The sequence below is a fragment of the Dryobates pubescens genome, chromosome 1, assembly GCF_014839835.1.
Source record: "Dryobates pubescens isolate bDryPub1 chromosome 1, bDryPub1.pri, whole genome shotgun sequence".
Lineage (NCBI taxonomy): Eukaryota > Metazoa > Chordata > Aves > Piciformes > Picidae > Dryobates > Dryobates pubescens.
Window position 1 is genome coordinate 60,441,680 of NC_071612.1, and position 27,431 is coordinate 60,469,110.

The 27,431-nt window shown below is 44.6% G+C and overlaps 1 protein-coding gene across 1 annotated transcript in view; it reads right to left on the reverse strand.

Moving 5' to 3' along the window:
- The window catches only part of SLC6A1 (solute carrier family 6 member 1), a 78,620-nt gene extending 52,019 nt beyond the window's left edge, over window positions 1–26,601 (reverse strand). Inside the window, exon 1 of the mRNA XM_054166684.1 lies at window positions 26,419–26,601. The gene's annotated coding sequence lies outside the window, so the exon portion shown is untranslated. The remainder of the gene's footprint in view (window positions 1–26,418) is intronic.
- Window positions 26,602–27,431: the final 830 nt, after the last annotated feature.

The following is a 27,431-nucleotide window of genomic DNA, read 5'->3' on the forward strand; positions in this document are numbered from 1 at the left end:
CATGAGGAAAAGGCAGAGGTACTTAACACCTTCTTTGCCTCAATTTTTATTAGCAGGACAGAACGTCTTCCAGACAACTAGCCTGCAGAGCTGGCAGAAAGAGCCAGGGAGCTGCATAGTTTCTCTATGTTCCATGAGCAGGAGACTGGAGCTCTCCTCAGCTGCTTGAATCCCCACAAGTCCATGGGACCAGATGGGATCCATCCTAGGGTTCTGAGGGAACTGGCAGATGAGCTGGCTAAGCCACTCTCCATCATTTTTCAGCAGTCCTGGCTCACTGGAGAGGTCCCAGAAGACTGGAAGCTGGCCAGCGTGGTACCCATCCACAAGAAGGGCCGGTTGGATGAGCCAGGGAATTACAGACCTGTCAGCCTGACCTCAGTGCCAGGAAAGATTGTGGAACAGGTCATCCTGAGTGCAATCACATAGCCCTTACAGGATGGCCAAGGGATCAGGCCCAGTCAGCATGGATTTAGGAAGGGCAGGTCCTGCCTGACCAACCTGATCTCCTTCTATGATCAGGTGACCAGCCTGGTGGATGTGGAGAGGCCAGTCGATGTACTCTACCTGGACCTCAGCAAGGCCTTTGACACCGTCCCCCATAGCAAACTCCTGGCTAAGCTGTCAGCCCATGGCTTGGATGGGACCACACTGCATTGGGTTAGGAACTGGCTGGAGGGCTGAGCCCAGAGAGTGGTGGTGAATGGTGCCACATCCCGCTGGCAGCCAGTCACCAGTGGTGTGCCCCAAGGATCAGTGCTAGGCCCCATGCTCTTCAACATCTTTATTGATGATCTGGATGAGGGCATTGAGTCCATCATCAGTAAATTTGCAGACAACACCAAGCTGGGGACAGGAGTTGATCTGCTGGAGGGTAGAGAGGCTCTGCAGAGGGACCTCGACAGGCTGGACAGATGGGCAGAGTCCAAGGGCATGAGATTGAACACATCCAAGTGCTGGGTTCTGCACATTGGCCACAGCAACCCCATGCAGAGCTACAGGCTGGGGTCAGAGTGGCTGGAGAGCAGCCAGGCAGAGAGGGACCTGGGGGTGCTGGTTGATGGTAGGCTGAACATGAGCCTGCAGTGTGCCTAGGCAGCCAAGAGGGCCAATGGCATCCTGGCCTGTATCAAGAACAGTGTGGCCAGCAGGAGCAGAGAGGTCATTGTGCCCCTGTACACTGCACTGGTTAGGCCACACCTTGAGTCCTGTATCCAGTTCTGGGCCCCTCAGTTTAGGAAGGATGTTGACTTGCTGGAACGAGTTCAGAGAAGGGCAACAAAAGTGGTGAGGGGTTTGGAGCACAAGCCCTACGAGGAGAGGCTGAGGGAGCTGGGGTTGCTTAGCCTGGAGAAGAGGAGGCTCAGGGGTGACCTTATTGCTCTCTACAACTACCTGAAGGGAAGTTGTAGACAGGCGGAGGTTGGTCTCTTCTCCCAGGCAGCCAGTACCAGAACAAGAGGACATAGTCTCAGGCTGCACCAGGGGAGGTTTAGGTTGCATGTTAGGAAGAAGTTCTCTACAGAGAGAGTGATTGCCCATTGGAATGGGCTGCCCGGGGAGGTGGTGGAGTCACCATCATTGGAGGTGTTCAGGAGAAGACTTGATGGGGTGCTTGGTGCCATGGGTTAGTTGTTTAGGTGGGTTGGATTGGTTGAGGGGTTGGACATGATGATCTTGGAGGTCTCTTCCAACCCAGTTTATTATTATTATTATTTACAGGGGAGGGCTAAATGTCCTTTATTGTTTCGGCCTCACTGCAAATGATCCAATCAAACCCCCCCCCCAACACCAAGATCTTAATGCCTGCTTCGAGGCTTCAGAGCAATTAAAGGAGATAACCCCAGTATGAACTCAGCTTTTCTGGTTTCTATGACTAGGAAAACCAACAAAAATAGTCAAAACATAATCTTACTTACTGGTGGTCCGGGACCTCCTGAAGAGGGGAGGAGGGGCAACGGGCTCGGGTTGCCTATGTACCCGAGGGCAGTGACGTAGCTGGGGGAGGGGTTGCCACGGAAACCGCATGCCAACCAAACAGAACCCAGCTCGTGGCTGAGGAGAGAGGAGGCAGCGCGAGGAGCTCAGCTCAGCCTGCTCATTGACAGGGGAAAAAAAAAGCCAAGTGTAGAGGGTGGTTACTGCAAGATGGTTACTACTGGAGCAAAGACTAGTAGAAGAACAGTGGGCACCCAAACAGAGACCACTCACAAGCATGCAGATGTTCAGGTAGGTGGCTGCAGTGAGTGCTGGAGCCTGGCAATCGATATGGAGGATGGAAGGAACAACTCCTGCGTGAGGTGTGAGCAGATCAGTGATCTGATGAGCATGGTGGCTGAACTAAAAGAAGAGGTGGAAAGGCTAAGAACCACCCTGACATCTGCTGGAGGGACAACACAGCAAGGCACCAGCAATCCAGGATGTTCCTGGACTGCATAGAAGACAACTTCCTCCTCCAAATGGTAGAGGAACCAACAAGAACAGGTGCTATGCTGGACCTTGTTCTCACCAACAGGGAAGGGCTGGTAAGCAATGTGAGTCTCAGAGACAGCTTTGGCTGCAGTGACCATGAAGCAGTTGAATTTAATATCCTCAGGGCAATCAGGAGGAATTATTCTAAGCTTACAACCCTAGACTCTAGATGTGCAGACTTTGATTGCTTCAGGGATCTGATAGCCAAAGTGTCATAGGACAAAGCCCTGGAGGGAAGAGGGACCCAGGGCAGCTGGTCAGTATTCAAGAACCACCTCCTCTGTGTCCAGGAGCTATGTATACCAACAAAGAGAAAAGCAGGTAAGAATGCTAGGAGGCCTGCCTGGATGAGCAAGGAGCTGCTGGACACACTATTACTTAAAAAGAAACTCTACAGGAAGTGGAGGGAAGGACAGCTAGAACAGGGGGGATATAAGGAAGCTGCTCGAGCAGCAAGAGACCTGGTTAGGAAAGCCAAAGCAGAGTTTGAATTGAATCTAGCCAGGGAGGTTAAAGGGAACACTAAGAACTTCTACAGGTATATTAATGGGAAGAAGATGACTAGGGAAGGTGTGGGCCCCCTCAGAAAGGAAACTGGTGAAATGGCCACAAGTGATGAGGAAAAGGCTGAGGTACTCGATAACTTCTTTACCTCAGTCTTCACTGCAAGGGCCTCTAGCCACACTCCTGATGTCATGGAAGACAATGCCAGGGACGGGGAGGAAGAACTGCCCATTGTAAGTGAAGATCAGGTAGGTGATCATCTGAAGAACCTGAAAGTGTTCAAGCCCAGGGGACCTGATGGGATACACCCATGGGTATGGAGGGAACTGGCAGATGAGGTTGCTAAACCCCTCTCTATTCTATTCCAAAAGTCCTGGCAGTCTAGGGAAGTCCCCACAGACTGGAAAAGGGGAAACATTACCCCCATTTTCAAAAAGGGTGAGGAGGAGGAACCAGGGAACTCCAGGCCAGTCAGTCTCACCTCTGTGCCTGGAAAGATCATGGAGCAGATCCTCCTGGAGGCACTACTGACTCAGAAGAATAGTGAAGAGGTGACTGGGAACAGTCAGCATGGCTTTGCCAAGGGCAAATCCTGCCTGACCAACCTGGTGGCCTTCTCTGAACAGCTGACAACATCAATAGATGAGGGGTAGCAACTGATGTTGTTTACCTGGACCTGAGCAAAGCCTTCAACACTGTCCCACACCACATCCTGGTCTCCAAGATGGTGACACAGGGGTTTGATAGGTGGACCACTAGATAGATAAAGAACTGGTTTGATGGCCACACCCAAAGAGTGGCTGTCAATGGGTCCATGTCCCAGTGGAGGCCAGGGACAAGCAGAGTCCCTCAGGGATCAGTCCTGGGACCAGGCTTGTTCAACATCTTTGTAGGTGCCATGGACAGTGGCATTGAGTGCACCCTCAGCAAGTTTGCTGATGACACCAAGCTGTGTGGTGCAGCAGACAGCTGGGAAGGATCCATCCAGAGGGACCTTGACAGGCTGGAGAGGTGGGCACAAGCCAACCTCATGAGCTTCAACAAGACCAAGTGCAGGGTCCTTCAATCTGGGTTGAGGCAATCCCAGGCACAAATCCAGGCTAGGCAGTGACTGGCTGGAAAGCAGCCCTCAGGAGAGAGACTTGGGGGTGCAGTGTGCACTTGCAGCCTGGAAAGCCAATCAGAGCCTGGGCTGCATCAAGAGAAGTGTGGCCAGCAGGTCAAGGGAGGTGATTCTCCCCCTCTACTCAGCTCTGTCGAGACCCCACCTGGAGTACTGTGACCAGTTCTGGAGCCCCTATTACAAGAGGGATATGGAGGTGCTGGAAGGTGTCCAGAGAAGGGCCACGAGGATGATCAGAGGGCTGGAGCACCTCTCCTATGAGGACAGACTGAAGGAGTTGGGGCTATTCAGTCTGGAGAAGAGAAGGCTCTGAGGTGACCTAATTGTGGCCTTCCAGTATCTGAAAGGGGGCTACAAGAAGGCTGGGGAGGGACTTCTCAGGATCTCAGGTAGTGATAGGACTAGGGGGAATGGAATGAAGCCGGAGGTGGGGAGATTCAGGCTGGAGGTGAGGAGGAAGTTCTTCCCCATGAGAGTGGTGAAGCCCTGGAATGGGTTGTCCAGGGAGGTGGTTCAGGTGCCGTCCCTGGAGTTGTTTAAGCCCAGGCTGGATGAGGCTCTGGCCAGCCTGATTTGGTGTGGGGTGTCCCTGCCCATGGCAGGGGGGTTGGAAGTAGATGATCCTTGTGGTCCCTTCCAACCCTAACTAGTACTATGATACTTCAATGAATTTTAAAATAAACCACACCAAGGGATAATGTTCAAGATCGATATGTCTTAAAAAACACCCAAAACACTGAGCCTAACACAAGACAACTGAGCAGGAGCACACCAGTCACTGCACAGCTTCCAGGTAATAACATAGGGAACACAGCAGAAAACCCCCTTTTGCTCCCTCCACAGTCCCTGGTACCTGGATGGCAAGAGGAGGACAGGAAGAAGTAGCCAGCAGGCAGAGTATCTCCATACCTGCCACAAAGAATGCCAAGGTAGGTCTTCATTCACAAAAGGCTGTAGTAACTAGATGACCAAACCAGCACCTCACACCATGAAAAAATGAGTTTGGAGAACTCAGCATTGATGTCTTTTAAAATTACTTCTCTATTTACCAATTAAAGGTAACTACACAGACAATTTTCTAGTGACTCTCTAGTCATCCACCAAGACAGAAGTAAAGCTGTCTGAACTTCACCATAGCAACCTTCAGCTTTATGAAGTTTCCCTAACCACTTTGTTCCTAAATTTCAAGCTGGGAACAATGTGGTCCTACAGCATTGCAGTATTTCTAAAGCAGCTAAGACTGCGTCTCAGGCTTGGCCATTTGTGAGCCCTTGTCCTCACATCAAGATCTTGCTGAAATTCACAGAACCATTAAGATTGGAAAAGACTTCTAAGGCCATCAAGTCCAATCTTCTGCCCAACACCTCAATGACCATGCCCCAAAGTGCCACATCTACTTGGTTTTTTTGAACACCTCTCCAGGGATGATGACTGCACCACTTCCCTGGGCAACCTGTTCCAATGCCTCACCAGAGGCACTGGAAACATTTGGCATTCCAATCTGCTAAAGTTTGGAAGTAAAACACTGTTCCCTTTATAGAACCCTCAAAAGCCTGAACCAAAAGATGACAATATCGGTCCTACAGTTCTCTCAGCCTCAAAAATAGGAGGATGGAGACATACAAGCTCATTTTTTTGGGGGGGTGGGGAATACAGCACTAGCCTTGGAAGGGAAAGCATTGAAAAGACGGAGAACTGTCCCAAAACAAATACTGACCTATATAATATAATAGGTTTTGTTTACTGAAGCATGAGCAGATACTACTTCACTGATTTAAGTGAATAGGCTCAGTGCCAAAGCTATCAATGGGAGTGTATCTGCTTACGCTGCTGGGAAGTTCTGCTCTTTGCACAGCATTCAGTGGGGTGTAAAATGAGGACTTAATGTTACTTGCTTGGACTCAGTTCAAAAGCAATTGCTGCACCTGTTCATACCAACACACACACACATTTTGTTCTTTTATTTCTCCCAGGACCCAGCATCATAAAACCTGGATTGAAATAATTAAGCTATGATTTATAATCCTACACACTTCTTTTTTCTTCGCTAATCACCTGCTTTGTAAAATAACACATTCATTTTCCTCAAGCAAAAAACAGAAAAAGGAATCTGTTTCTGCTGTTAGACAATAAGTGATTCCTTGCATCTTCTGTACTGCACAGTGCTGCACATGAGCAGCATATCCTGGCTCCTCTGAAGCCCTATCTTCCAGGTAATGTGGACTCCTAAAGAATAATGCACAGAAGTGTATACCCCTTTGAGTGTAATAAAATAACCAAACAGATTTTTCTTCATCGACTGGTTAGGCCATACCTTGAGTCCTGTGTCCAGTTCTGGGCCCCTCAGTTTAAGAAGGACATTGAGACACTTGAATGTGTCCAGAGAAGGGCAATGAGGCTGGGGAGAGGCCTCAAGCACAAGCCCTATGAGGAGAGGCTGAGGGAGATGGGATTGTTTAGCCTAGAGAAGAGGAGGCTCAGGGGAGACCTTATAGCTGTCTACAACTACCTGAAGAGTGGTTGTAGCCAGGAGGGGGTTGGTCTCTTCTCCCAAGCAACCAGCACCAGAACAAGAGTACACAGTCTCAAGCTGCACCAGGGGAAGTTTAGGCTGGCGGTGAGGAGAAAGTTCTTCACTGAGAGAGTCATTCACCATTGGAATGTGCTGCCCAGGGAGGTGGTGGAGTCACCATCCCTGGAGGTGTTCAAGAGGGGATTGGATGTGGCACTTGGTGCCATGGTTTAGTCATGAGGTCTGTGGTGACAGGTTGGACTTGATGATCTTTGAGGTCTCTTCCAACCTTGGTGATTCTGCATCAAATGTTAGTTCTTATCACCACAGCACAGATAGACTGAAGTGTTCTCTCCTCTGATTTAGGTCTAAGCCAGTCTAAAGCAGTCAAAATGAACTGACTCCAAATATGCTGCCAGCCTGCAGGGACTTATTCTGGTAAGTGGTGAATATTCTCAGCTTCCACTGGGAGCTCAGCTTATTCTGAAGGAAAAGGGTATTTGGCTAAATGGAACAAATTTTACCAAGCTGAAACAAACACACAGCTCTCCATGCTGTAAAGTTATTGCAGTAAGGTGTGAAATATTCATCTCTTAGAGCTATAAAAATGTACTTTCAACGATCAACTTGGAAGAAGCAAAGCAGCAAGTGAGCAACCTGTGTGCCATACACTGAATTTCTTGATGTGTGGTTTTTGTTTCTTGTTGGGCTTTTTTTTTTTTTAATTTCTATAAGCTGTTCAAGTGTAGACAAATAACAAAATTGTGGTAGTCATCAACTCACACAGTGCATATGCATGGATCTGATGGCCTCCAGAGGTGCTTCCCTATCTACATTTCACATGTCTGCCCACAATGAGTTTTCACACTGCCCACCACAGCTCTAAAGGTTGCACATTGCCTGCAGACCCTGGGATAAGGAGGAAGAAGTTTTAGTCCCATGGACTGCTGCTTCTGTTGCTTAATTGTTTGTACTAAGAGAACACACCTGGGATCGAAATTTTCCATCAAGAAAGGCAGAAATTCTCCTCCCTTTTTTCCTCATTTTTTGTTGTGGCTTGTTTTGGTTTTGGTATGGATTGTGGCTTTCTTTTGTTGTTATTTTTTGAAGGTTTTGTCTGTTTATTTTAAAGCAGTGCAAATAAACTCCAAATATTGCTTCCTATTTGTGTAAACTGAAGTGCCCCCAACCAGTAGAGGGTAGCTATATTAAGATACCACCAGATTTAGCCTTCCATCCTTCCTAACATCAAACTATGTATGGCCTTTTCCAAGGGGACACACTAGCACACGTACCAAACCTCACGGGAGAGCCACGTCCAGGGCAAGGCTGGCACATTGCTTAGGAAGGCAAATTTTCTACTTGCTTGTGACACTTTAGGAAGGTTTGTTCAGAAAAACAAAACTTGTACAATGGCTACCAACAAGTCATCACTTACCTCAGTGAAAAATAAGCGTAAACAGAGGACAGCTGGATTCTCTTTTGCTATGGAGGCATTTGAGGAGGGGGCAGCCTCTTCTCCTTAGTGGCAAGCAACAGGACTAGAAGAAATGGTTACAAGCTGCACCATGGGAGTTTTAGGCTGGATGTTAGAAAATGCTTCTTCACTGAAAGGGTTCTCAAACATTGGAATGGTCTGCCCAGGGCAGTGGTGGATTCACTATCCTTGGGAGCGTTCAAGCATTGTGTGGACCTGGTGCTTAGGGATATGGCTTGGAGTTGACCCTTCAGCAGACTAAAACTTGTCTATTTCTTTTAACTAATAAGCTAGACAACTCAGTTATGGTAGCATTCTTTTTAAAACAATGCACGATTTTCCCAGTTCAATCATAATATTTGCAGCAGGAATGCCAAGGAGTTGAATGTAATCAAGAGTGTTGATAAAAGAGCACTGCTGGAGTATACCAAATAATGTGGCTGAATATTTCATAGGAGACAAAAAACCATGCATTTCAGTGGGATTAAAATGTCTATCTTTATAGAATCATAGAATTGTTTTGGTTGGTAAAGTCCTCTAAGGTCATGGAGTCCAGTCATCAACCCAACCCTACCACCATGGACTTCTAAGAAAAAGAAAGAAGGGGAAAAAAAACCCTCTCTGAATGATTGATGTCTACTCTGGTTCTGAAATACTAGATTTAATTCTGTTTTGGTCTAAAGGCTGGAAAGGGAAGATGTAGATGAGTGCAGGAAAGAGATTACACCTGCCAGTCATATCCACAAATAGCACTACCATTTAAGATCCATTGGACCAAATCTTGATGCCTTTTATTATGAGCAAAGAAACTCCCATTAACTGCCAATGTTCCACACAAGACAGCTCTCCATACCTTGCATAATTCCATACTGAATACAAACCACCATTTCTAGCTCTTCCAGTATTCACTTTTTATCATGCATAGCATACTCCAGTGAATACAACAGCTCTTTTTAGGGCTTATCACTGCAAGATGGCAAAGTGTCAGCTTTAAGCTACCCTTGAAGATTTTCCCCTCCCTGTAAAGATGCCAATCTGAGATTCCACGAGCAAAGGCATGTTCATGTTCTATCACATGTCAGCAGCTATAAACAACAGCCTGAAGGGAGCTGTTTCTCCCCCTCTCCAGTAAACAAAGGAAGCCTTTATTCCTGCAGTAGTAGATCTTTCATGAAAACTGTGAGTCTTTACTGCTACATGGCAGAGAGAACTCATGCTCCTGCTAAATAAAGCTCCCTAGAAATAAGTCATGATGTTGGAGACATTCAGTTGCAAGACAGTTTAGACAGCCTCAAACACTGCTTACCCAACGGTGTATTGTGCATTTCAGATTCCTCTGCACATTCAGCCAGGGATGGAATTTCACCACTGATTTTAAGCAAGCAGTCATGACTATTCCACCAAAATACAAAGTTTTGTTTCAAACTGAATTGGCCTGATTTTAGTTTGCTGTTCCAGATTTTGAAACAGTTTGTGGAACTAATCCAAGTAAAAAGTAAACAGAAGGAGCATTTTTTTTTGCAATACCCATCCTCCAGACAGAACAAGAACAGATTCAGCCTTTGCAGTCATAGAATTGTCAGGGTTGGAAGGGACCTCAAGGATCATCTAGTTCCAACCCCTCTGGCAGGGAAAAAGAAGGATCAAAATAAGTATCCTCCCCTGCCAAATGGCACAACAGCCCAGATGCCATCCAGTCGCTGTTTTATGCTCCTGCATTATCCACTACTGTCACTGTATCAAGGTCAGTGGAGCGATGGCTTTCTGTAAAGATCCCTAGGATTTGTCATTACATTTCCAAACTCTCTTCCAACTCCTCACTTTGCACTACAAGAGCATCCTGCTGGAAAAGCATCACTCATTTCTAATGTGTAAATCCTCCATCATGAAGATAGGAACATCATGGAGAAACACTGCTGTGCAGCTAATGTTCTCAGCTAGGGCTACAGAATAAACCTTGTTGCAAACACTTGCAGAAGATAAACAACTTCACACACAAACACAGCAAATGCCTTTAAAAAACATATCAAAAATAAAAAGCACTGTGATCTCAACCAGCCCAGCCTGGTAGAGACCACACCTGGAATACTGTGTCAAATTTTGGGCTCCCCAGTTCAAGAGAGAGAGTGGTCTACTGAAGAGAGTCCAATGTACACCTGCAAGGATGGGGGACTTGAGCATCTCTCCTGTGAGGACATACTGAGAGACCTTGGGCTGTTTAGTCTTGAGAAGAGAAGGATGAGAAGTGGGGAGTCTTATTAACATCTATAAATATCTGAGGGGTGGGTGCCAGGATAAAGGTGCCAGTGATAGGACATGGAACAATGGGTACAAGCTAGAACACAGGAGGTTCCATCTCAACACAAGAAGAAACTTCCTTACTGTGAAGGAGACAAAGCACCAGAGCAGGCTGCCCAGAGAGGTTGTGGAGTCTCCTCCTCTGGAGGCTTTCAAAATCCACCTGGATGCATTCCTGTGTGACCTGCCCTAGGTGATGCTGCTTTGGCAGGGAGGTTTGACTACATGATGTCCGGAGGTCCCTTCCAAACCCTAACATTCTGTGAATGTAGTGAATGTACAGATAGTTAACAGTGTGTTTTACATAAGACACCATGTCAGTATGCTCACTGATAATCCCAGTATAGCAGAAAGTATGGTTTCTGTGTACATCACCTTACAGCAGCCATTCCCTACTGAAGAAAATGATGAACACAACTACCTGGTGCAGCCATACATGCAGCTTTCAGATACAAGACAGGCTGACACAAAGCCAGAGGCTAAGTGCGGCTATCACTTGTGGTCTTCATTCTGACCCAGGGTCAGCTCTTAAACAACTCCTCTTTGGAGGTTTGTTGTTGTTTTGTTTATTTAAATGGCAATAGCATTCCTCAGAGTCTTTTGCTTGTTTACACTCCTAATCCAGAAGGGAGCAAGAAAGTGACAAATCTGAGGTACTGACAAATTTGAGGTTGTTACCTGCAGCTTTTCAGCTGCAAGTTCTTCTCTCATTTCTACCCACGAGAGGCCTAGTGCCAATGCCCATACCTGCTGGGGAAAACTGAATCACATAGAGCAAACCGGCTTGGAACCATCCAGACAAAAAACGAGCAGCCCAAGTGGAATAAGATGGTGCATGAAGGACAGGAAAATGCCCACAGTCAAATTCTTTGCTGTAAGGGTGATGGAGCATGGAACAGGCTGTGCAGAGAGGCGGTGGAGTCTCCTTCTCTGGAGACTTTCAAGACCTGTCTGTATGTGTTCCTGTGTGACCTGCCCTAGCTGATCCTGCTTTGGCAGGGGGGTTGCACTTGATGATCTCCAGAGGTCCATTTTGATGCCTAACATTCCATATGCTCACTATCACAGAATCCATTCTTTAATCCCAAAGGGTCCAAGCAGGAGCAACCAGTCCTGCAGCACCAGGCAGCAATCATTTCAGCACTGCTCTTCTTACTGCTGCCAAAAGTCTATGTGCAGCAAGGCAGGAAGGGAGTTGAGCCTTGCAAGTTCTCAACTGCTTTCCAAAGAGGACACCAGAGAATAACACCAGACTCTTTTCATTGTGGCCATTCCTTTGTAGTGCTCATCACTGACATGCCTTTCTCTCCAGAAGGGAAGTACAACAGATCTTTGTGCAATTACAGCTATTTGTCCTCATCCTGTGCTTCAACAATAGGAGTGGGTTTGCTACCAGCTTAGGTGTCCTCAGCCTGCACACCTTTGACACCTCCTAGGAAGAAAACTGCCTAGAAATCTGCACACTATTTTTGTTTGGTTTACTGTAAGTTTATCAGCATTACCCATCATTAATGGGATTTTTAGGTTGTATGGAGCGAGAATGCAGCCAATCTCAACTGCAAATAAATGGATGTGATTAATCCCCACAAAAGGTTGTGACAAAAGTAAACTGCTGTCGGTTTTGAGGGAACTTGAATACAAAGCATTTCCAGACAACATCCATATTACCTCTAAAGAAGGAAGATTATCCCCCTGCCTTTCCATCTCACCTCTAACATCAGCACATCCAGAAATGAAAAGAATTCACCCACGACCACAATACACATGGCTTTTAACTACTAGGTATGTGGCCATTCACATATTTAGCTGTGATATCTTAGGCACCTCTCAGCAATTCTTTTCTTTACCCACTCGAAACAAATCACCACCTAAGCAGCTCTGTCCTTGGAATGCAATTCTGGTGCAATTTTCTACAACTTCAAAAAGAGCAGCAAAAGGAAAATATAGTGGCCTCTTGAAGGAAAACCAATATCTTACAAGATTCACTCAGAAAGCATTTGTTGCTCTGAAATAAAATAGCTTTTGTGCTACTCAGAAGACAAGGCAGCAAGTTCTCCCAGGAAGAACAAAAGAAGAAACTAAATAGGGTTGCCTTTCTAATACTGTCAGTGCTGGCACAGATGTGATCTGCAAATAATAATGTGTGGTTTCTTAAAGATAGTCTTTAAAATACAATTATCTAGGAAATTCAGGAAGTTTTTCAAAGGTCCACCTAAGCATTTCCCAAGCCCACATTTGTCCATTGCTAAACTGCTTTGGCTAGGATATGAAGAATCTTTTAAAGTTAAAAGCATGGTGTTGATAATGTTAATTTAAACCTTCCCTGCCCTGAAGGTTTTACCTTCATAAACTCCTCATTTATTTCTATGTAATCTGCATAAAGACAGAAGTGGATGAGGATGTTGAAGCTTAATTTTCAATATTAAAAACCAAAAATGATAAAAGTATAAAGCCATAAACAAATGTCACAGTTCAACTCCCTTTTTGTGGGAGGGGGAACTATACTGAGACAAACGAAAATGTTCCACAGCTTCTCCAAATTGCTTCTGAACGTAGTCCTTGAGCACCTCCCATTCTTTATTATTTGTATCAAATCCAATTTCCATTGGGACTAGACTAGTAGTATGTCATCAGACTGTAAATCTGTCAAGTCCCTTGGAGACCCGTGGCAACTGCTTTTGTAAAACTAGCACCTCTCCTTGGAAACTCTTGTTGTGTAAAATCAAAATCATCCTTCTTCTCAGCGGAAATTGATATGCCTGGAGTAGCTGAATGCAAATGTAAGGAAACAGTCTTCCTCGCAGTCCTCCGAGTGTCTCTGCAAAGCAGAACCATCAATCTCCTTTTTCAGCCAGCCATGAGGATGAAACTCCACCACATGTATCTCTGCGCTGTCATGTATTGCTGCTTTCTCTTGAAGGCTTAAAGGCTGCTCTGAGCATTTGAAAAGGGGACTTCTGAATGTTTTTATTCCAAAAACCTGCAAACCCCTTCCTCTGCTCCTCAGGGAACCCAGATGCCAGAGCCAGAATTGCAGCTAGTAAAAATTACTGCTGATCCATTCAAGCCATTGACCTTTCCAAAGTAAGCATTTGGTTCACTTTCCTGCTGTTTTCTTCTCAAATACTCATTCTTATTCCCTTCTCAACTCCACATGCTGATTGTTGTACTCAGTCCAGCAACCATCTTAGTTTCAGTGGGGTTTGGGGATTAGGCAGGATATGGAAGGGGTGGCAGTGGCATTTCTTGTCAGACCTTCCCTCCTAAAGTCTACCCAGCTACAGGGTGTTGATCATTAATTTATAATCACTCAATTCCTACAGACCTGGAACAGTAAACAAGACAGATTTACAGAGTGTTGTACACTCGATGCTGCACAAGACCTTAGCAATTGGCAGCAGCTTTCAGAGTCAGTGGAGTTCAATCAAAAAAAGTCACCTAAGGGATAATATGGAAGCTGCTACCTGTGGTAACCTGGATGGCTTCCCATAGAATGACAGCAGCAGATTCTTTGTTGTGTTACCTATTCCCTCAAACTCTACTTTGCTCAGAAAAAAACCCCATAAATTGAAAAGATACTGTACTATAAACCATACTTCAGCACCATTTTGACACTGAAAATTCCAGGGGGGAGGAAATGCAATAGATTGATAGGCATCAACACCATAAAAATCCAGTTCCAGTCTGTTCACTTTTGTCCTAACTGAAGCACTTTTTAATCCAAGCAATCATCTTAAACATTGTCAAATGACAGTGGGAGTATAACTGACAGTAGGAAAAGATAAGGACTGTAGAGCATATACACACATGGAGATATACATGCCCTAGCAAGGCCACATCTGGAGTACTGGGACCAGTTCTGGGCTTCCTGGTTCAAGAGAGACAGGGAACTACTGGAGAGAGCACAACAGAGGTTACAAAGATTCTGAGGGGCCTGGAGCATCTCTGTGAGGAGGAAAGGCCGAGAGCCCTGGGGCTGTTGAGCCTGCAGAAGAGCAGCTGAGAGGGGATCTGATCAATGCTCAGCAAGAGCTAAAGAGTTGCAGGCCAGACTCTTTTCAGTGACAGGACAAGGGGCAACAGGCACAAACTGGAACCTAGAAGCCACTTCCAATCCCCACCACGTTGTGATTCTGTTACATGTATATCCATCCATATATTTATTTATTCATCTAAACCCACAAAACCACCGTGTGATGTGTATGTGTTTATAGGTGTACATACACAGACATATGCAGACCTCACCACAAATCCCTGGACAATTGGCATTTGTGTGGTGCAGCAGGAAGGGCGTAGCCAAACTGGTGAGTCACTGACACCCCTAGAGTTGGGTTTCACTCAAGGAGTCTAATATCGAAGGTGATTTCTCATGTCCAAATTAACTATTTAGTTCACTTATTAACTTCAACATACATTTTGTCTAAAAAAACCCCTATGGATTTCACCCATGAATGATTACAGGTTCACAGATTACATCAGGTTGGATGGGACCCTCAAAGGTCATCTTGTCCAACCCCCTTGCAGGCAGCAGGGACACCTCCAACTAGATCAAGTCTGATCTTGAATGTCTCCAGGGATGGGGCCTCAACCACATCCCTGGGCAATCTGTTCTAGTATTTCACCACCCTCTTGGTGAAGAGCTTCCTTCTTATGTCCAACATAAATCGACCCTGCTTCAGTTTCAAGCCATTCCCCCTTGTCTCATTGCTACAAGCCCTTCTAAACAGTCGTTCGCCAGCCTTTCTGTAGGTCCCCTTCAGACATTGAAATGCAGCTGTAAGGTCTCCCAGAGTCTTCTCTTCTCCAGGCTGAACAGCCCCAATTCTTTCAGCCTAGAAAATGTTACAGGTTTATGGAAGAAATGCCCAAGTAATGGCCTGAATGAAATATATCGGAGTACAGTGGCAGTACTCCCTCACCATGTTTAAGTGGCCTAAAATGTAATGTCCATATATTACAAAGCACATGTCTTGGTTATAAAGAGGCATTTTAGATGAGATCTTGGCTTGTCTTGTTTGTACAAAAAAACCCAAACAACCAAAACACAACACCAAACCCAGCCCAAACAAACAACCTAGCACTCCAGAGAAGCTGATGTGGTACAATGATTTTTTTGGAACTGGCAATAAACCCAGGTATTCTGCTGGGATGTGGTGGCAGGATCTGAGGCTAGAAATGCCAGTCAAGAATAAACTGAATGGATATCTGAACATCACCATCACATTTGAGATGACCCATACTGATGAAGAAAGTCACACAACCCTGCAAGTAACATCCAGAGGGTATGACAGCCTGGCATTTGTAAATATGTCCTCTCAGACACATTTCTGACAAATAACACCTCAGGTATATTTTCAGTTACCCATCACTCCCTCAAGAGGAGTTTCTTATTAGAGCAGACATAGAAAACCTCACTGACTCACAGTTCCTGAAGTTCTCATACATTTGAGACTCAGACAGCATGAGGTAGGTAGGAAACAGTAACTATGACCTCCAAACACCTTGCAAGATCAATAATTACACAGTACCTTCTCTAACATAAGGCTTTTCAAGAATTAAAATAAAAGCATAAGAACAAAACCAAAAAGCAGAGACTTTCCAGTAAGAGTCAGGTCTTAACCACATGTTTTTGTTGGGTTGGTTTTTGTTTTGTTTTTTCTTCCTTTAACCAGCTGCCAGAAATTCGTGCTCTGACACAAAGTCCTCCTAGAGAAAAACTGAGGAAAGCAGATCTAAAGGGTACATATCCCCAGATATAATCTGGGAGGAGGAAAGGGGCCGGTTTGGTTGAGTAGCACGAGCACTGGGGAGGTTACAACCTTTACCTTTAGAGAGAGGATGAGTGGCCAGCTGCCAGAAATCCTGCTGAAGGCAAGCAAGAATCTCTGGCATCACCCTTCACAGGGCAAGTAACATCAGAAGGATTATCTACTCTGCACAAACATCTGAGCAGTAGTGGACCCAACTGCCTTTCACCAAGAAACAAATGTGGCCTAGAGATCTCATTCACCTGGAGATGTCAAGGAAGCAGGTTCCCAAAGGAGAATATGAACCTCTCAAGCTCACATACCAAGGCTCACCTGTGGCCAAGCAGTTCTTCAAGTAGATGACCAATAGACCTTTGCTGGTTTATGCCATCTAGGATCTGGGCTACTGGGAGAGTCACTAGAGTTTCTACGTTGTTACTGCAGGACCCAGAAAACTTAAGCTGAAGAATTATAGTCATAGAACTGTTTCAGTTAGAAAAGATCTATAAGATCTAACTCTGCCAAGGCTGGTGCTAAACCATGTCCCTCAGCACCACATCTACACGGCTTTTAAATACCTCCAGGGATGGAGATTCAAGCACCTCCCTAGGAAGCCTGTTCCAGTGTTTGAGAATCCTTTCAGGAAAGATGTTTCTTCTAATATCAAACCTAAACTTCCCCTCATGCAATTTGAATCCATTTACTCAAGTCCCATCCCTTGTTACTAGGAAGATGAGACCAACTCACCTCACGACAGCCTCCTTTCAGGTAGTTGTAGAGAGTGAGAAAGTCTCTTCTTACTGCAAAAGCAGTCTTGCTTGATTCATTTTAATATCCAATTACAGAGAGTTTAAGCAGTTCATGAGTACTACCGCTGACCTGGTAGATGCTGCCATTCTGACAGGTGTGATTTTCATACATTTAAAGAAAAAAGAAGCCCAGGCTCAATGAAAAACAGAGGCAAGTGTGGTCCTGCTCACAGAGAATCCCTCCATATTACAAACTGCACTTGTTACCTTCCCTCAGCTTGGTGAAATGACCAATACTGCACTCATCCTCTTGGTTGACAATGAGTGTGATATTCCTTAATCACAGTATTTCACACAGCTATGCCACTAATTACATTCATCTTGCAAGCTAGCGTGAAAATGAAATCTTCAGCAGAACATAAACAAGAGCAATGATGAGGTACACTGGGGAGCTATGATACTGTGCAGATCTCCACTCTATAGAACATTATATAGGTGAAGGTTCAGTTTCCTAAGGCATTCTAACATCACAACTCAGGGCACTCACCCATAGTGCCTCAGTTCCAATACTTCATTAACTCTGATTTACCACACCAGTTAAAACACTGTCAACTCAACAAGGAAAGGCTGTGAACCTAACAAAGCTCTCAAGAACTACTCAGTATCCCTAACCCCTGTCCCCTCACAGGCAAAAGTCAACTTTTCTCAAATTAACAAAATCCCCCTGGGTTTAGCCCAGCTGATAAGCTTCTCACACTTGCTAGGTGGAACACACAGCACAAAGCACAAGATTTACAAGGAACTCCAGAAATCTTGCAATCAATATGCAGCACAGATCTCTGCACTACAGCAGTTACATTATCTTGTGTGGCACATGCACTGTTCCCATGGCAACCAGCATCCTTCATCCAACTCCATTATTATGGCTATTTGAGGCTTTCAGAATCTCTGGTGTCCAAGCCATGGCTCAGAGCTACTTTGTGCTAATAAGCCTCAAGAACAGATACAAGAAGAAAAGAAGAAAATGCAGCAAACTCTGTGCTGCTAATCTGTGAGCAACATGGAAAGGAAGAAGTGGCATGGGAAATACAATTTGATCAGCTGAGGGGAAGTGGCTCTTACATAACCGCCTTCATTAGGCGAGATGAACGTAGTGCAAATTCACTATGGCCTTTTAATTCCAGAAAGATTAACAGGCAGCCCACTAAGGCTGGTGATGTAGAATGACTTTGTAAGAGCTATGAGGAAACAAAGACCTTCCTTTACATCCATTGCAATATTAATTTCTATCATTGTTGTCAAAATATGTAACTTTGTTTGGACTGAGCAGTTAGAGAAACCAGTTTGATTTTGACCTCTTTATAATGTCTGCTATTAAATTCTTGAAGGGCTATTACCAAAATCTATAATCTCTATGGTGTAATCTATATTTGGTTTATATGAACTATCCTAGGTGCTTTAAGCTCTATCAATGACACCTCTTTTTTTTTGGGAGGAGGCATTTAAGCATTTCCACATCAAAGCATTACAGCAGCCTCATTATGCTTTGCATGGCTTAAAACCAAGTTTCTCTTAGTCACCACCCAGGGAATTTCAGGCAGAAAATAAATAACCTAATTGATTAAAGTGGCCCTTGACAAATCATCCTTAAGTTGCTAGCTTGAGGTTTTATCCCTGTGAAATACACATGGGTCAGTAGGAAGAGAAATGCTTTGAAGTTGCAGGGTTTGAAGGCTCTTAAAAGGCAATGTTAAAATAAACAACAAAGACACTACACTAGAACATGCTCTTATAGCTGAGAAAGGGGACTGGCAGGCTGCTGACCCCAACTGATCTTTGGCTACACTTAAGCTTAATTGTGCTCAGCACCTGCTCAGAAAGCCCAGTAATTCTTTAAGTGTCCAAAACATCTATCCTCAGCTACACTGGCCACAATCACTCTCAGGTCAGGTGTATCCATGGCTGGTGAAGGTACGCAAGGTCAAAAGCAAGGTCAGACTTCAGAACAGACCCATCAGGGAGGTGAATGAAAGCAGCTGGTGCTACTCTCATAACCTTCTGTCCCTTCACAAAGCATCCAGGCATCAGGATCCACAAAGCCCAGTTCCACATGGCTTCTGGGAACAGCTGGGACAGCAGGTCTCCTGAAACTCACTGGAGCAGGAGACTTTCTCCCTTCCACAGCTGCCACCCTCCAGTTCCAAAGAAAACACTGCATCCCAGACTAGAGCTCAGGAGGGCCCTGGCAGGTCCTGTTCTTTTGGGCTGCAGAGTAGGAGTTTAGGGTCATTCACTGACAACATACTTGGAGAATGGTTTTCAAGCATTAGTAGATGCACGTTTTAAATATTAGGTTCTACAGAAAATAAGATATAAAACTGTTGCTACCAGTAAATGAACATGCTAAGCATCGAGGGAAAGCAAATTAACCATTATTTAGTCACACTTACTACTGTCATCATTATAAATGCATGGGGCTGTTTGCAATCTGAGCACCTCCTAGCTTGCCTGCACCCTTACCTTGCTGCTCTTGCAGCTGGCAGGTCCAGACCACCGTTTGATCAACTCTGTGCCTGGTATCAGTCTCCAGACTGATGCTGCCTGTTCAAAGATGTGAACTCATTTCAGGAAAGTGAAGAAAATATGATTACTATCCAAGAATGTAACTGCCATAAGGTTTAAGTGTCTACATTTGAGACTGAAGGTACGTTGCTGTTCAGCTCCAGGACAGATACTGAATTCTGCTCATGTTTGACAGCCAGCAAAATCAATGCAATTAAATTCAAGTCATTTGTGCCACTTAAGCTCACAAAGAAGCTTAACATATTTTAATCATACAGCTCTTAAATAGTTTGAAAGAGAGGAAGAGGCATGAAAAAATTCCATCTATGCTTTTCCTTTGGAGCCTGTATAATAAGTTAGCCAAACTCGTAATTGTCTTGCTCATGAGACTGAAAAATTCTCTTCACAGAGAGATATGGAGAGATGATGCAGGAATGCTGAAACTGCTCTTCCTGGTTTTGTGCTTCAACCCAAGGACGGCTTCTTCCTTCCGGTTTAAATGCAGGTTCTGTGCCATCCTGGTATGTGACCAGCAAGGGATACTAAGATGGGACTGTGAGGGCAAGCAAACCTGGAGACGCAGCTGAGGAATCTGACATTGTGTTACCCTGAAATCCATCTGCTAAGCTAGAGAGAATTTATCACACAAGAGCAGCAAGATCCTTAAGGAATGATATTCTTCAGAAATGTTCAAGCCCTGCTCAAATAATCCCAGCTAATTTTAATTTCAGAAGGTTAGATAGTCCTCAGAATTTGTTCTAATTGCATATTCCTCAGAATAGACTCCTCTGGTTGCTCTGTAATCAAATCATAATTAAAGCATCTGTGTCATTTTATCTATCCCTTCCTGCTATTTGTAGCTTTTACAGAAGGCAACAAAGATGCAGCATGTAAAATTTCCAGCATCAAGGCTCATCATCAGAGCAATAATAGGGATTTGTGCTAGTGTGACTGTCTGAGTGTCTCCTTAGGCTTTCATTAGCCTTTAGAAACAATTGAGGATGAGAAGAATACTAAACAGTACCCCCTTGTTGTATACACAACTGGAGGCCATGTTTTATTCCTGGGATACTTGTTTTTAGAACAGCTGCCTCATTTCATCTCAGCTTCAGTGAGAAAACAGTGGGGAAACAGTTGTTGTAGCCTGAAATTAAGAAGAGATGTTAAACAGCAATATCACCTTGATAAAGACTTCCTCTCTGAGCTCTGAATTAGTTGTCAGGTTGAGTCTTCACCACATTTCAGCCAGGAAAAAAAAAAAAATCAAAACCAAACACAAGGGCCAAGCAAAACCCCAAACTGGCTAATTCTAGGGTTCAGCCTGGTGAAGCTAATGCTGAAATCTTTACCAGGTAGTATGTACAACATGCCCTCAAAGGTAATGGGTAAGTCGCCATTCAGAAGAAAGCCTTTAGAAACAATTGAGGATGAAAAGAACACTAAACAGAGCTCCCCTTGTTGTATCCACAACTGGAGGCCATGTTTTATTCCTGGCATACTTGTTTCAGAAGAAAGGTGACTGCACAAACTGTGCAAAATCCCCCTCCCCTCAATACCCATTGCTCAAAAGGGATGAAAATGCTGAGACAACTTCTCTGGGAGTAGAGTTTGCATCTTGAGCTTAGCTTTGTGCTTTTTACCTCGCAAGGAGGAAAAAGATGAAATAAAATCAGACTTTGTGGCACAAGCAGAATTCCGGATGCAGACTGGGACAATTTACTCAGAAATTTTTAGTTTGCACTGAAAGGAAAACTCTGACTGGCAAGTGAAAGCAAGTATGTTTCAAAAGAAAATGTTGTGATGCATTTCTTCACCGCCAAAATGACTTTTTCTTCCTTTCTTCTGCCAGAGATTTTAGTTCTTTTTCATGATTTGAAAAGGTACAAAATGAACCTCGACTGTGTAGGCATTGCTTGAGGAGCATATGAATACAAAAGGTATCAAAAGAACTGATTTTTCACTGTGTGCTTTTCATTATGACATCATTCTAATTAAACTTTAAAATAATTGTCATGTTAACACAGAAAAGGCTCCATTTACACAAAGATTATTCTAAGGCAGTGCTTTAGACTAAAATCAACATCAAGTTTGCTAACATCACATTGCATCTTTTATTACAGTTTTGATCTTCATATTTTAAAGTTAGAATTGCCAGCCTAACTCAATTATTCTTAAATAACTTCTATTTTTGGCTGATGAGCTCTTTAAAATTGATATTCAGTGGAGAAGTGATTTTGGAACAACTGGTACCTAAAATATGCTTAATTTAAATGTTAACTAGAAAGCAATTTTGTATATATAGATAATGTTGGCTACCAGTCCCACATCTGGATCTGATTTATTACTTCTAGATTTTCTTGGTTGTTTGCAGGGGAGCAGGGTTTAACAGCCAAGAGTGGCACATCAGATTTCCTACAAAGCAAGACAAACACATGACTCCTAAGATGCCGAAGTGCTTACTCCATGCACTGCATCAATTAGAGCTGAAGTCAAAGGGCTTGTACCTGTTACACCTTGTGGTTTCCTTGTAACCCACAGGGTTCTTCTGTAACAGAGCAATCATTAACCCAATACAAAGGATTATTGTCAAAAGAGTGACATTTTCTGCACATTTAAGTCTGATCAGAGTAGCAGCATGGAAATAACAAAATGTTAATGTCAATGGTTTGTGTCTGTTTCCTTGGGGAAAAGCCAAAGCGTGACCTCTCAAGCTGATATTGGTCCAGCTACCCTAGTGCAACTGACAGCAGCTTTTAGTCCCTGGCTCGCAGATGACATCAGTGCTACAGTGGACATGGTCGGCATCTTCTGCGTTCACAGCCTTGCATGTTGAACAGATCTTGAACAATTAAAGTTATTGCAAAATACATTTGTGCATAAATAAAATACAAACCCCAAAGGGTTTCTTGGAGAGTAACAATTTGCTGATCCCATTACGCCATATGACTCCTTCAAATTCTTCTGTAATGAAAAGGAGGGCAGAGCATGTATACAAAAATACATTCCTTAATTATTTTACTTCCTAGTATATGAGGGACCAAATCCTGTCTGCATCCTCTAAGTAGCACTCTTTATGCAGCTGGTGGTTTTTAGGGTTTATTTCCCCATCAATAAAGAAGATCCAGGTGTAGATGAATTTACTCACCAGCTTACTTTTCAACCTGAGTGGACAAAAAAACACATTTCAAATATCCAGCTGCTGGTGTCACCCTTATAAAAGGCTCACACAAGCGTGCTGAGAAAGTCTCAGATTTTATAGACAGTATCATCCCCTTAAAAATCTAAACTTAAAAAAGTAAATCCAATAATCCACTTGGTATTTCATCCTATTCTCACACAGAGCTTATGGCAAAAGCAGAAGCTGGGGCTGAAATGCTGGCTATTCTCACAGGCTATTCTCCTACAGCCAGCCAAAGGACATGCTACTGAGATCAGGGGAATAAAATACCTGTCAACAGAAGTTCTGAAGCATATCAGTTGTGGGGGTTCTAAATCAGATATAAAGTAATTCCCCCGTGATCTGAAGGCAGCTTAGTCTTGCAGTAGATAACAAAAATCTAAAGACTGCATTTCTTATTGCCGTTTGTACAAGAAGACCTGGTTGCCTTGTCCGTTGTTTCTGACCTTGTCTTTTAAGTGAGATCTGTCACAACTAGGAAAGCGTTCAGTGTCTTTCTCTATTTGGCCACATCTGTGCTGTCATCACCTGTTCAAAGAGGTCAGGACTGCAGCATCAACCTTCCATTACAGGCATTCAGAAAGGCTTTGAGGTGCACTGCTTTCTGCATTTTATGTAACCAAATGTGTCACCATATTAAAAGCACAACCACGTAAATGTCACAGATGACCATCTAACATGCAGTCGAAAGGCACAGATATATCCCCAAGTCCAAATTCATTGCTTATTTCCAAAATTCAAGGCAAACACAAGTTAGCATGGGAAGCAGAAAATCCTAAGATAACTTGAAAAGAAATTGTCACCAAAGATTCTCTTCAGAGATAGTATTTTTTTTCCAAATCACTTGTTCATAGTTGAGTCATCCCAGAAATCAACTAAAGCTTGTGGAAATTTGTCACTGCATATAGGATGATGAGTGCAGAATTCTTACAAATTGTTTAGAAATTTCCTTTTTGCATCTGTAGCTCAGACTGCACTTATGTGTGGGGAACAGATTCAAATATACAGTGAAAAACATCTTCCCCCACCACCTCCCTACTTGTTCCCAGTCCTCATGCTCAATTACTACTCTGTTATATTTAATAGTGCCATCAACGCTGCAGTCCTTTAGAAGCACCACACCTGCAGTCAGTATCTTCAGTAAATACATTAACCACCAACTCATCCACACCAACAAATCATTGTTTACTTTTGAAACACATTGTAGTAACCCACGACGCTAATGAATTGAGCGAGGTTGGTGTATACAGCCTCTGAGTGTTATGAGACAGCCTCAGTTTTTAACTTCACCCAACCAAAGTACACGTTCAATAACACAGGCATGAAAATGGCTTCACTTCTCCCCTTTTCCACATGCATGTTAAGTGGTAAGGTTCATGTACATAAAATACCCACAGCCCTGTCCAGAGTATTTCAAACTCACTGGGTATGAAGAAATTCATGATCACATGATGAAAATGACTGTCTAAAATTTAAGTAAACTCACACTCCTATGAACACATACAGATCATAAACTGTAAAATGTAGCAGTCCACACTGATCATCATTGAATGGCATCACTTGTATCTTTAACCTCAGAAGAAACAAAAAATATCAATATCTTACACATTCTATAAACGCCGAAGATCTAGAACTCTCTTACAAGGAGTTGCCTATAACACAACCATGCTTCAAACTTATCAATGGTTAAATTATGCCACCTGGTTAGAAAATCATAAGAAATTCAGCTGTCAATTCTTAGCACACTTTGAACATGGCGATTTCTAACAGATTTCATCCATTTACCATTAGGACTGAAATTTAACCTGGCAACTGAAGGAAGGGATCACCTGTGCTTTCTCGGTTCCCTCTGCCCAACCTGAAGCATTTAGATTCAAGCACATTAAGTGACTTGGTCCTCACCAGTGTTCCAAGTTCCACACACCAAATTAAAGCCAGTTTGAACAACTCAAGCTGAGTGTCACTGAAATTCAACCCACTGTCACACCTGCATGCGAATTTAGTAACTCCAGGTTGTAAATCATGACTCTTCATATCTAGATCTCCACATTTAAAACATAAGGTGCCAGTTCCTCAGATTATGAAGAGACCAGAATCAGCCACTGTCCCTTTAATATTCCACCTCATCTCCAAAAGAAATGTCTTTCTACTAGAGCTCAGTGTGATTCACTGGAATTTGCCAGGCAGGTCAGGAAATCCCCTGAAGCAGAGGAAGAATATTAAAGAGATGGGACATGTATATCAAATCTCATTACTGTTCTCTTATGAGAATCAATCAAGTGAAAGGACGTGGTGATGTCATTATGACATCATTTACTTTGGGATTAGAAATTCATATCTACTTAGCAACCAAAGCTGTCCAATACAGAAGTAAGAGATCCAGTGGAAGATGTTATCATCTGACCCATTTACTACCAGATAAATGTCAATTCTTGTTTAAGACTTCATAAGATATACAATAACTTAAGAACCTCATTGTTTCAAGTACAGAACACTGGAAATGAAACATTATCTTGGATTCTTTTTTGTTAATACCCAAGTAAATTATTTTCTACCACATAACTGCTAATATGCACATTCCCTCAGAGACATCTTCTTTTTCACCTTCTCAGAGGATCTGAATCCTAGGGGAAAAAAAAGAAAAAAAAAAAAAAAAAAAAGAAAGAAACAAACAAAAAGCTTGTGCTAAGCATACTCTCTTAATTTAAGAACTACAATCTCCATGAAAAACTCAAGCCTCATACAGACAAGGGAAGCTAATATAATTGCATCAGAATGCTAGTTTATTTCCATGTTTATTTCAGTAAACTAAGCTGAAAACGTCAGTTGATGAGATCCAGTATCTGTCAGGAATTCCAACGGAAATACGAAAAGAAAAAGCTTTGAGCATGAAAGAAGAATTGGTCACGCTACTTCTGTGGCTATTTCTGGGACCTGAAAAGGGTTTGATGCCCGGAATCTATGCCTGACCTGATTTTCTTTAAAGTTCACTCATCTCTCTCGAAAATACAGTTTAAACGAGTTCTAAAGCAACTGAGCAAAGGGAATACATAAGCTGTGTAACTCAATCTTTAATTCCATTATCAACAAGCTAGAAACAGAGCACTAGGCTGACACTTTGCCTTCCCTAAGCCATGCTCTGCCTCGGTCTAACAGAGCGCTGGAGCACATTTAACGTTAAACGAAAGAAAATAAACCACTCCATCTTCTGGAAATAACTTTTATTCGGATGAGGCTGTAGAAGATTTCCACTGAACCGAGAGCCCCGTGTTCCCCGAGAGAGCCGGGGAATGCCCGGCAGCTCACATAGACCCCGCTCTCCGCTTGCAGAGGTGGCTGCGCCTTCACCAACGCACACATAACAGACGAAGGCTTCTACCGATCGAAACGAGGTGTCACCTCCAACCTCCTCAGCGCCCAGATCGCCACCAGCGCGACGGGCAACAGGCGGCCGCCCGCGGCCGTTTCCCGGGCGATTTCCCGCAGCGGCTCACGCGCCGCCGCCCGCTCCCCTCTCCCAAGAGGGCTCCTTCGTGGGGTCGGCTCCCCTTTTCCTAAAGGGCTCCGTCGCCCTCCGAGGAGACGCCGCCGGCGCTGCCTCAGCCTCTTCCCCCCCAAGACCGGCAGCAGCCCGCCCACCCATCCGCCAGCCGGGTCAGAGAAGGCGCGGGCACCGCGGTGTGCCCCGCGGGGTAGGAGAACGCCACTAGCTCCACTCCCCTCCGTCTCGCCTCAGGGTGCCGCGGAGCGGGCGCCGGGAAGGACTGAAGTTTGCGGTCAGATGCGCACACCCTACCTGCCACCGCGGCGGAGGAGAAGGAAGAGGAGGATGATGATGAAGACGTGCTGCTATTGCCGCTGCTAACCGGCCCGAGCCACCGGCGCTGCCCTCCCCGAGCGACAGTTATGTTCATTTAAAGCTCGGCGCCCGCCGCTCCGCCGCGCCCTCCCCACGCAGCAGCGGCCTCGCAGCAGCGGGGCCGGACGTGCGCCACCCCGCCCCGGCCCGCCTCCAGCCCGCCCCTCCGGAGAGGGACCGGCCTCGGGCGACTGGCCGCCGTGGGTCACCCCCAGGCGTGGCCCACCCAGCCGCACCGCAGACCGAGCTCTCGTGGTTCTCACCGCCTCACCCCATCCTCTTCGTCCGTCTCTGGGTAGGCACCAAGGCCGTCTCAGGTAGACCCGTAACGAAGATCCGTCCCCTTGAGCAGTCAAGTGGATGCCAATTTCCCTCGAATTAACAAAGTTGAACAAAGTTAAGAGCCTGACAGTAAAATTATCAGCTTTCTGACCCAGTGTGAGCTGTGTGTGTGGCCAAGTGGAAAGTTGCTTTAAACACGAAAGCTTAGAACTGTGCTGTAAAAGTGCTGAAGCATCACTAGGTTTCCAAACTTCCTCAAAAAATGGCTCAGTGTAGGAAAAGAAATGGTCAGAACTGCCCCTTTCCAGGAGCCTTTTCAGTTGGAGGTTTCTTCAGTCCAAGATTTTCAGTCAGAAATCCCCAGCTCTAAGGGCATGTGGAAAAAACAAGGAGAAATAGGTACAAGTTACTCCTGGGCAGATTCTGATTGGACTCCAGAAGAAGAATGTTCACCATGAAAACAGTTAGACATTGGAATCATCTCCCAAGGGAAGCAGTGGATCCCCCTACGCTGGTCAGTTTTAAGACTCAGCTTGACAGGGTGCTGGGCCATCCGATCTCAACTCTACTGTTACCTAGGAAGACTGGACCACATGATCCTTGGGGCCCCTTCCAACCTGGCATTCTGTGATTCCCTAGAAGAGGCAGGAGCTGGCTGAGGTCACCAC